Source organism: Triticum dicoccoides, chromosome 7A (assembly GCF_002162155.2).
Source record: "Triticum dicoccoides isolate Atlit2015 ecotype Zavitan chromosome 7A, WEW_v2.0, whole genome shotgun sequence".
NCBI lineage: Eukaryota > Viridiplantae > Streptophyta > Magnoliopsida > Poales > Poaceae > Triticum > Triticum dicoccoides.
The window spans coordinates 141,278,136-141,290,075 of record NC_041392.1 but is presented as its reverse complement, the minus strand read 5'-3'; the positions used below and the strand labels follow the sequence as shown (position 1 = coordinate 141,290,075).

General features: G+C 42.9%; 1 long non-coding RNA gene across 6 annotated transcripts; it reads right to left on the bottom strand.

Annotated features, from left to right (window-relative positions):
- Positions 1-6,871: 6,871 nt before the first annotated feature.
- LOC119328729 lies at positions 6,872-11,526 on the bottom strand. 6 transcript variants are annotated; one of them, XR_005159123.1, is made up of 10 exons: positions 11,078-11,526; positions 10,754-10,821; positions 10,469-10,636; positions 10,207-10,272; positions 9,720-9,947; positions 9,205-9,397; positions 8,803-9,081; positions 8,392-8,500; positions 8,009-8,287; positions 6,872-7,093 (listed from the first exon to the last, which is right to left on the bottom strand). It is a non-coding gene; the product is annotated as an uncharacterized LOC119328729 (long non-coding RNA). The 6 variants fall into 6 exon arrangements; XR_005159121.1 differs by having other exon boundaries at positions 8,392-9,081; positions 9,720-9,977; XR_005159122.1 differs by having other exon boundaries at positions 8,392-9,081; positions 9,177-9,397.
- Positions 11,527-11,940: the final 414 nt, after the last annotated feature.

The window sequence follows — 11,940 nt, the reverse complement described above, 5'->3', positions numbered from 1 at the left end:
GATGCATCATGGAATTAGTTTCATACCATATAATTTTAGTATTGTAAATGTTGATATTTTTTCCTATAAAGTTGATCAAACTTTACAAAGTTTGATTTCGATCAAATCTTATATGCAGACTAAAAAGAAACGGATGGAGTATCATAGATGATTACATTTATTAACATGCATGATACATAGTAGCACAATATTTAATATGATACGGTATCATGATATGATACTCAGCCCTCTCTTTCTTTATTTAATTTTATGTCACCTCATCAAATTTGTCTATTTGACATGCATAATACTACCTATAATACTTTCATTACGACTAGCATGAGGGATGGCTCTCGACCCTTTGGTCTGACGTGTCCAAAGCGCATGTCCATGGCGATGTGACACGTAAGACACGTTTCTATGGTGACACCTCACATCATGTGTGATCGAGAGTACTCCTTTTTTTCATGCTACTGGCTGGGTTGTCTTTCAGAAGAAAAAAAAACTAAAGATGATAACCTTGCGATGCAGCCGGAATTGGATGTTATAATTCTAAGATGTTTGATGGTATGAAATTTTAGTGTTCTAGTTAGCACTATGAGAATTAAAACTCAAGCACACATAATTCAATATGGGATAGGCTATGTGTAAGTTGACTGATTTTGGTTTTTCGGCCAGTCGACTTGTTAGGATTAATTAATGGAAATCTATGTTTAGCGAATCCACATGCCCCTCGAATGCGTCTGTGCGACACCCCTTCCAGGGATATAAATATGTAAATCATCGACATCAATCAACGGTAAATCATTACTGTTCATTCACACAGTTTCTTCACACGTTATCACGCATGTCTCTCCAGTGAGAGATAGGCCACACAGGCACAGGAACTCGCCGGAGAAAGACTTGGAACGGTGAGGATGTCGTCCCTCGCCTCCCTTCTCCTTGGTCGTCTCTGGGAAGAAGGTCGCCACCACTTCCTTGACGAGCAGCGCCGCCGGTTCGTCTGCCATCGATGGGGGACACCACCACAAGTGTCGGGCCTCGGTATTAACCGCCGCCAGTACTTCGCTGGAGGATGCCGCCATCACGCGGCCGCCAGATGACGCCGTCACGCCACGCCGGCAAATAGACACCTGGCCATGCCGTTGGACAACCGCCAAGGTTTGGACCCAGGGCTAGTCGCCGGACCGAGTGCTCCACCACTGCAGAACGCCAGGATGGGCGTGCCAGAGCCTGCAGTTGCCGCTCCAACCGCACCACGGTGGTGCCGTGTGCACGTATATGGCCTGTGTCCCGCTCGCTCTAGTGGCACACGCCTGCCATCACCAAGCCGGCAGAGGAGGAGGAGCGGGAAATCGTCGACGACGTACCTTCACGCAGCTACAGCCCGGCTCCGACGCGCGTCGCCAGCGCCAGGGGCGACGGCCTCGTCTTCATCCCGACTCCAGGACGCGCCATGGCCACCGAGGGCGCGGTCACCATTGCCGGAGAAAGTGGCAGCATTGGTCCAGGGCCTGAAGTGGACGCCACGGGGACAAGCAGCGCCCCATGGGCGTTCGGCCGCTCCCCTGCTGCTCCCGGCAAGCAGCTCATCTTCCTCTTCAGGATAGGAGGGACTTCTGCTGCAGACGTCGCTGGCACAAGTAGCAGCGCGGGTCTGCCCGACACTGGCGTGAGCCGCCATCTCCTCTTCGAGCGCTCCGTCGCCGCCGTTGACCGTCGTCCTGGACGCCGTCCGGGAGCTTGGAACCCAGCGTCGCTCGGCCTCGCAAATGGACTCCTGAATGGAGTGGGCTGTTGGGGAACATAGCATGCAATTTCAAAAAAATTCCTACAATCACACAAGATCTATCGAGGAGATGCATGTAGGGTAACGCAGCAGAAAACAAAACATTTCCGACCTACGCACTAGCCCAGGACCACTATGGAGACTGCATACGTGGTTTGATCTTTTTCGTTATCGACTCGTAGCGCAGCGGGAAGTAGAGTCGATGACGATCGGCGGTGCAGATCCCCGCAGCTAGGATTTACAACCTCCCAGCCGCGAGGATGAATACCCTCATCTACTCGTCAGACAGCCCGCCGGGAGGCGGTCGAATAGCCCCCCGGACGGTGTCGCGGACAGCCCTTTGGGAGGACCTTCAAAACTCGAACGGTCACTCGGACAGCCCTTCGGGAGGACCTTCGAAACTCGGACGGTCACACGGACAGCCCTCCGAGAGGCACTTGCGAACTAAGACTGAAACTACGATCACTCTACAGAGTTGCACACATACGGTGTCATCTATCCGGCAGGGCTTCACCATCCAGAACTAGTTCCTGCCGGAACCCAAACTGCCTTTCGGCTCTACGAAACTATTCGCGGGGAGGGAGAGAGAAGCCAGATCATTGCATGGCACTTGTATGTGAGAAGGGATGAGGAGAATGGCAGCCCCTTCTCCTCCTTTTATAGGCCAAGGCAAGGGGTGGGGTGGTGGAGGAAATACCAAAATACCCATGCTACATGTCCCACATGAAGGATGAAATGGTAACTCAAGTGGGGCACCAAGGGGACACCATGGAGGCACCCCCTTGGCCAGCCACAACCTTGCCTCCTCCCATTAGGGGGGGGGCAACAAGCCACCAACATGTCTCCTAGAAACATGGGTGCTCCCTAGACAAAAAGCCATCAAACATGTAACCCCCGATTCGTGGGATCTTGTCCCCTCGTGCTGAGACAAGATGTTTTCCGCGAAACATTATTTCTGAAAATTTTCAGAAGGTCCCAATACATTTCTGGCACCCTCTAAAATTCTTCTGGGCATGATCCAAAAAAATTCCGTTGTGGTGATTTTTATCAGCGAAAAGCAACAATGGCGGTTACGGCACCTCCGGAACATTTTCGGTTTTTCTCTCCGAAAATTCCCAAAAGTTCCCAGACCAATTCTAGGGCCCTCTAAGAATTTCCAGGCGAGTGCCAAAACCATTTTGACCTAATAATATATTCCGAAACAAATTTTTGGTTTTACCGAAACTCTTTCGGTGTTCTTTCTCCGGAACTCTTCCGTTGTCTCCGAAACTTTTCCAGTGACTTTCTCTCAGACTCCCTGTCTAGTATTCAGCAGATAGATGACCCTTAAGCGTGTGACCCTATAGGTTCGGTGAAGTATAGACATGACCTGGAACCCCTTCCCAGCAATGATCAACATCGGAGCCATAGACACCCATATTGACCCCTATACCCACACGAATGAATATTCGAGTGAATCTCCAGTTGCCGTGTGCTATTCCCGTTGCTTCGTGATATGTTACAAATACCAGAGGTGAGATTTACTTGCATCCCCGTGGATCACTAACTTTTCCACTATGCTAGTTACCTTGTTACCAGTTTTGTTCTCTTTTCTCGTTTCCGTGTTGCGGCATCCCTGTGATCAAATCACACTGTGTCTGGCCAGACAATGATGGATACCGTAACACCGAGAGGGCCCGAGAATATCTCTCCATCGTCGGAGGAGCAAATCCCAATCTTGAGCTATCAAGTTACTTGACACACTTTTCCATGAACCTGTAAGCCGTCGTAATAGCCACCCATTTACGGATGACGTTTAACAAACCCCAAAGTTCATGAAGCAAGTATGAAGAAACTTGATACTCTCATGGTCCAAGGAATTATGCAAGCGTTAACCATCTCTGTGTTATGTACCATTAACTTGTGACGAACAAATCTCATAGCATAACATCAATCCGGGTCGATTCAATACAAATGTTCTCTTAACATTGTGCCCTCAAAGTTGCTGGCATAGACATGCCCATGACTAGGAAAACAGAATCATCATGCAACACTTGAGCTAGTCTTAGAGGCCAGACTAGGAATACTGCTTACCGTTTATTATTCCACATGTGCATATGAGTCTTCCTCCGAGCCTCGTGTTATTGCAGACTCAAGAATCATAGCAGTTATAGCATGGAACATAAACATAATTATGAACATGGAGATAAGTAATAGCATTTATTATTGCCTCTATGGCATATCTCCTACAGACTCCCACTTGCACTAGAGTCAATAATCTAGGTAATGCTAATGCACTTTACACCTATGGCATACCGGTGTAAAAATTGCTTCGCATGTGGTATAGCCTGATTTCCATCGGATCTGATAACTTCAGTTCCCTGTCTATCTCTGCATATCCTCACGTTTTCACGCTTTCACAAAATTCATATTTTGTGCGGACTTGGCTTTTATGTATGTGAATAACAGGTCGAACCTGGATTCCTCAGACTGAGTTGTGGAGAAACTACCTGCAGTAGTGTCCCATTGACAAAAGCCATCTTGGAACCATACTAAGTTCATGAATGAACTATATGAATCAACATCTTGTTTGTTGCTTCTAAAGCGTCAACATACTTAGTCATTTGTTATAGAATTCGCCACAGTATCCTGTTGGGAACAATTTCCAACTACCGTACCACCATATTGTGTATTACACAAAACCCTTAACTTAAATTGAAAATCGCATGGAGAAAAGATGAAGATTGTATTGATGTAACATTTTACAACGAACTCTTCATGATCTCCGCTTGCGAGAAAACATATCATCAGTACTTACTCTAGTACTCAATGACATCTTTCACTGTTGTCCCACGGTCAGTACTTTGATCACTTTAGTATCCATACTCGCAACACCTTGGGAGTATCAGACATATCTGATTGTTTTACATACCATGGAGTACATGATTAATCCAAACACAAAAGTGTGTGGAATCTGCATCATGTATTTTGCTCATTAGTGTTTTGGGACACCGAGTCTTGCAAAAAACTCTTCCATGTGACTCCGGCAAGAATCACTCCTTGGCGGTTTTAAATGCTAAAAGGTTTTAGCGCCTTGTCAATATGTATTCATTGCTTGGCCCTATTAGGTAAATCTATCGCCATAGATCATTATGCGTAATATTGAGGCTATTTAGCCTAAGCACTTCATCAAAAAAACTATTTTCAAATGAAGTCCTAATTCATGTTAAAAAATTTATTTCCAATTAACAATGTGTCAAGCACACAAGGTTTTTAGAAATATTATTATGCTCCCACTTACTTTCTTGAATTACAAGCATCTTCGTTACCCATTGATGAAGTCAGAACCCTTTGACCATTTCATCAAAGCACGAAGATTCAAACTCCATTTTGCTCTCTTCTATCCATCGCTGGAACTATGAAGTTTGCACCCTTACTAGCATCCTCTGGATAGACAAAATGCCTTGGACTGTAACACATGCAAGTCCTTGGTTTCATTTCCATTAGATGGAAATCCAATTGTCATCCATGTTTCATATCTCATGATTGAAATATGTATTAATTGCTAGTTCAACCCGAACCGACTTTAAGCATCGCTACGATGAAAACAACCTCATTGTAGTCCACTCTTGAACTTGTTATTTCAACAAGTCGAGCTTTATGGATAAAACATTTTTATCCGTATCAGTTTTAAGTTCCATAAATATTCGTTAGACTCTAAGTCTTCCGAAAGGCATATCAAGGTTTTAATCTTGAATCACTTATATGAAAACTAACTCGGGTTGTATTGGCATTTAGCCAATTCCGGAGTCAGGGCCCATCAACGCTTCCTTGTGTATCATAGGTATAATGTTGTATAACAACAATATCTCGTTTGCGCACCTGAGAGGTTTGCACGAGCCTTGCCTACGTTGTTCAGCTGCAAGTTTGACTGAAGTTCATACATTTTATTGTAGAGACTTCCGTATCAGTCGCAGTAGGAAACTCTGGAATTACTTCCAAGGTCTCTTTCCTTTGATCTGATGACGAAGATACTGTTTATCTCATTGAGTTGCACTATTCTCCCACTCACCTTTTTGAAAGAACCATTCTCTTTAAAATCACACCGTTTCGCGGCAAAACTATTTGCCTTGGTATAGTGAGGGAGGAATAGCCAACATTTTGGTATAACCTACAAAGTAGCACTTGTCTGATTTAGATTAGGTTTGTAACCTTTTACACAAGCCCCATATTCCAAATGGTAAGAAAATATATAACATGGTTGGGTGTACCATACCATGGCTTCATTTCAACAGACCCGATGTAGCTCTTTTCAGTGTAAAAGCCGCAGTCTTTAAAGCATCACTTTAAAAGGGATAATGGCAAATTTATTTATGTCATCTTTAACCTTACCATGTCATAAATGGTTAGATTACATCTCCACGGACTTTCCACTTGAAGTGGTGTTCCGGGAGGTGCAAGTTATGAAACCCCTTTCACAACTCATCAGACATTCGCCAAACATGTAACACAAATATTCCTTTGTGCAATCAAATTGCAGAAACATAATTTTCTTGTTACAATAACTTCTACTTCATTTTTGAAAACCTTTCGAATGATTTCAAAAGATCCAGACTTACGTCTCATCAAGTAAATATCCATATATCTACTTGAGTCATTTCTGAAGATAAATAAATCCACCACTTGCAACAACATTTATTGAACTACACACATCAAATGTATGATCACCAATAAGTTTGTTGCTCGTTCCTTATGGCCTGTGAACGGTATTTCGGTCACTTCACTTTTCAGAGGAAAGTTGCAAGTGTCAGATGATTCAAAATCAAACGACTTCAAAATCCATCATAATGAAATTTTTCCATGCGGGTTTCTCCAATGTGGCCAAATGCAGTGCCACACATGTGTGGTACTAGTGGCTGGGGCGCGCCCTTGGCGTGACTTTGCACACTAATCATGTTGATGTAGTTGCTAACGTGTTTATTTAGTCCAAATGAGCGTTAGTTTTCCTCATCTATTACACTTGCTGAAATAGGGAACGGAAGTGACACTGCATATCTCTGAGAGGCGTGCATGTACGATGCCAGGTGGGTGGCCGCACTTTTCATTCGTTACAAGACCAGCAAAAATGTAGTACTGACAATGTCATTCCAGAAATATTATTACACAGAAGCAGTTTCAACAGGAAAATCCACACATTATTTGTATTTATGTAGAATCTCCAGGTCTAATACTAAATCCAAGCACCAAGAATATACATGGTAGAACTGAAAAGTTTCACTGGACAATCCCAAAATCATGCCTAATTCTGGTTTGAACATTGCAACACAGGAGGTATGCTCTTATTGCCTGAAATAGAACAAATAACTTAATAAGTACTATGGTGGCTATTAAAGAATCTGGCTATGTGCAAAATGTAGTAATAAGAAAAGCATTGACTACCTAATGAATAAATTTAGGAAGAACCAATATCTGCAGCAATGGGAACTACAAGTAAAATATTTTCTGGTGGTCCCATCCAATCGAATTCATACTATTAACTTGGAAGAATCTGAGCGCATGTTTAGTGAAATACCACATTCGCTGAGATTTAAATTGCCTAAAAGGATTTGTATTGAATGGAATCAACAATCATAATAATATGAGTAGTTATTAGCTTTTCTTAAACAACAAATATAAAGGAAAAATCCATCATTCATATGTAACAGAATTGAAAACCAAAAGCTAAAAAGAGAAGTTAAAAGACGCTGGATATGTACTGCAATTGGAGGTTGTCAGTGTCAGCAGAAATCAGCCAGAATGATAAAGATAAATATTAAAGAGGGAATATTTTATCAGGAATCATTTGTTAAAGTTGAACAAAAAATAGAATGAAGCAGAGCAAATTACATCCCTGAATTTCCCTTACATTCGTTTTAAGTTTTAACTACACCAAGACGGGTGTGGAAGCTACATCTTTAACTACATCAAGACTGGTGTGGAAGCTACATCTTAAGCTTCCTTCTCAATTTAAGTAAGCTTAAGAGCATTGTGTGCTCAATTATTGAACAGAAATGGAGCATGTCGCAAATCTAATAAGATTAGAAGAGCTATACATGGGCATTAGAATGACCAGAACACTTGTCATTTCCAAATTGCTGGCATGATAACACATAGGTGAACCTCATACGTTTTCAGATTAATCACATGATTAAGCATTATTGGGTGATATGTGTAGCTTAAATCAACAAAATAGTGTTAATCAATAGTAGCCGTTCAAATTACCGTTTGACCTCTTTATCCAAAGCTCATGGGCGAAGCTCTTCCTTCAGTGGTTCTTCATTTTCTTTAAGTTCTTACTCCCAATGAACCCTTGCTTGGAAGCTCATTCATCTGCATACATAAGCATAGGCACACACAGTAAATGCCAGGTTGCTTCAGAATATAATTTGTTATTTGTGACTGCTTAAAGAGAAAATGTTCTTCCTCTTCCCTCAACTGGGGTAAACTTTCTGTAGGTAGAACAGAGTGGAAACACCATCTTCATTTACCTCATCCCTTCATCTGCATACACAAGCATAGACAGACAGTAAATGACAGGTTTCTTCAGAATATACATTGTTATTCGTGACTGGTCAAAGAGAAAATGTTCTTCCTCTTCCCTCGACCTGGGTAAATTTTTGTAGGTAGAACAGAGTGGAAACACCATCTTCATTTACCTCCTCAAGCTCTTTTATGGAAAGAAGGACATGCTCATTGTAATAAGGAGTCAATGAACTACGCACACAAAAAAATCTTATCATTAGTAACAGCAAATAACCGAAATATGAATCAAAAGCAGATGAAAAGAAAAGAAAGAGGAAGTTAATACAACCTTATCGTTTTAGTGCTACATTTCTATTTGCAACTTACAGAAATAATTACTTAGTGAGGATTATATCTTTAGACAATATGCAAACAACCAACATCATTAACAACACCCAAAAAAGGGAGTAAGAAGAATAAAATTATCAGCAGGAATTAGAATGGAGCAACTTGGTCAACAATTGATTCCCCAATTATGAAATAAATGTTCAAACCTTCTCAGGTCTACCACTGTACTTCCATTTATGCATAAAAATCTGTAAAACTGTAATCAATCTGCATGTGCTATCACTAAGGTCCTTCAAACTTAATAGATCCCAAACAATGGCATTAGACGCCCTAATCATGCATCACAATCGTCTGATTATGATGGAATGTTTGTTCCTGGATCAGGCGTCGCAGAACTGTATGTCAAATGTGCTTGGGTGGATCTGCCACACGTTCAAGGATGCATACTCCTCCGGGCATTCCTTCAGCTGAGCCTCAGTGCACTCCTATTTTCACAAACATTGGAGCAGGAGAGAATTTCTGTTAGCAATCAATGCCCAGCAATGGACTAATTAATGTAGCCATAGGTAGAGATTATAACTTTCTGGAGATAAGGTTAAGAGAAAGACCAAATTTGACATCCATGTTGCTAGTCCTTGCTGCTTCATCTCTCAGGATGGAGTATATGTCAGAGATCACATCAAGGCTAGACCGCTGGCGGTCATCAAAGTAGATCAAGTACTTTGACATCTGCAACAGGCGTAGTGCTTCATCGACATCTCTCTGGGCAACAGTTTCTGAAAATTGAAGCCTTCTCAAAGCCTGAAATAAACCAAGATCATGTTTTTTTTAAATACAGATTTTCATAACCTGGTGATCACAGTATAACCAACCCAAATGCAGAAATCAACCGTGTATAGAAATCAGGAGGATACAGAGTAGACACAAATTAAATCGAGTTCAGAAAACAAAATCAATCTGAATGTAAACTGGAAAATTAACAAAAACAACTCTGCTTGAGTTCGAGCTATTCTCCAATCTAAATCTGAATCTAAATGTAAACTGAAACATAAATAAATGCCACAACTCTGCCTGAGTTCTCTCTACTCAGTAAAGTAAACAAAATGGTCGTGAAGGAGCTCACCCAGAGTTTAGGCTCGTCAATCTGACGTGTGGATGCTGGATGCAGCAGAAAGCATGCCTACTCTTCCTCTTCCTCCCACAGCACCATAGCAGACGAGGGATTGGAGCCGGTTGTGGCTAGGGGACTAAGGAGGCCGGTGGGGAATCAGAAGCGCTAGCGCCATGGCCGGTCCGAGCCGAGCCGCCTCCCTTGCTGCCATACGCTCATCCCCGCCTTCTTGTACAAATTCTGATGAAATGGTCTACATTTAGTTTTTTCCTGCTTGAAACATCACAACCGATTTCTTACTGCTTCGTTTTTAAATCAGAATGGGCGATTTTTTTTAGAAATGAGTTACTATATCAGAGAATCACTTGATCTAGAGTACAATTCAAATTCATATTAACCAACATAGGCTTAGTCACCAAACAATAAAAAAAACTCATGCAAGATTTTGATATCAATGGCATAATAAAAATTGAACAGGTTCACTCATCAACTCGCCTACCTGCTAGGCTTCACTGGTGGCCGACTAATTCACCACAATCCTTCGCGCTAGTTAATTAATCAGAATCTGGTAAGAAACACAGAACAAATGAACTCCCAGGGTATAATACCCGCAAAATAAAAAGGTGAATGAAATAATTACAGTCATATTCAGAATCCTAGAAATTATTATAGTGTATTATTACTTCAGTTATTTGAAGTAAAACCATGTCCATTATTCCGAACAGAGGGAGTACATAGTAAGAGCACTCAAAAGGAAGTACCTGTCATGTGCCATCTGCATCAGGCAGATCCTCGTTTATCTTTAAAAGCTATGTGAAAAAGACAAAACTAAAATTTGTGGCTCTTGATTATATCATGATATGCATGCCCGTGGAAGGTCAACTGGTCCAATTTTTTCTTGTGGAGACCATCTCTAGATCAGCCGCAACCTGTATACAAGAATATTATTTAACAAACCATCAAAATTAGTAGGATACTGCATCTTAGAGAGGAAAATAGCAGGATATTCTTCAAAAAAGGGATTGCTTAGGATTAGGATTAGGTACAGAAAACATTTTGAGGCACTTATAGTATGCAGTCCCCCTCCTGTATGGATTGTGAAGCGAGCGAGGACCTGACAAACAAGACCAAACAATGAGTACCACTATGAGGATGGGTGCTGCTGTTGTGCCCAAAACTCTGGGCGAAGGACAAGGACAACAAGATTGTAGGCAAGGATTGGTCTCCCGAAGGGCGAGCTCCCGACACGAAGCGCAGGTTCCAATTCCAAACTCAAGCGTACCAAAAAGCATCAGAAACAGCGGCTAATCGGAACAGCTCGTCTGCTTTAGAACAAAACCAAAAGGGAAAACACAGGAGTGGAGACTTACATGCTGGCGTCCTCGTGGCCGAGAAGCTTGTCCGGCGTGCCAGACCTGGGAGACATGATCAGCGATGGCGGCAACTCGCCTTGGCCCAAGATCCCGTCAGAGCCACCAGTAGCCGTTCCTTCGCCGCACCCACACAATGGTCCCCGGCAAGATGTCCCCGACGTTGCAGCGGCCCTCATCCGCGTCCCCTCCTCCCTCGAAACCTCCCCCAATCCGGCCCCGCCTCCCAACACCAGTCACCAGGTCAGACCCTAATGGCCTAACCACGCCTCCTCAGCCCCCTTCTAGAAGCTTCCCTCGCCCTCGAGCACCGGCATCGGGGGGTCGCTCCGCCTGGCAGGTTGAGACCCGTCGAGGCGAATACGGCTTGGGGCGGCGTTGGCAGCGGCGGCGGCAACCCTAGCGGCGGTGGCGGTGGAAAGAACGAGAGAGATGGGAAGTTGCGTGGAATCAGAAGCAAATGTGAGGCCCTCTTCTCTCTCTCTCCTGTAATTCAATGGGCCAATCTGGAACGAGTTTTTCCACCAAGCACTGTTCCTGGCGCCACGTGGACAACACGAGCGTTCGCACCTATAGCGACTCCTATAGTGTTGTATTCTCATAGTCTCGCAACATTTAGCGTCTGCGTTATAGATGTATCATATTACCATCAATATTCATAATATACATCTCATCTTGAATGGAAGCATTACCCTTCATGTTATTTATAATACTTAACAACAATTGTTGGTTTTATGAACAACTCTTTTGCAACAAACATTGTGCAATGGGCTAGAGTGTATGAAACTTAAGATGAATTATGAAAGTAAACCCAGAGGTATTGTATTATTATCAATATTCATAACATACATCTCATTCATAAT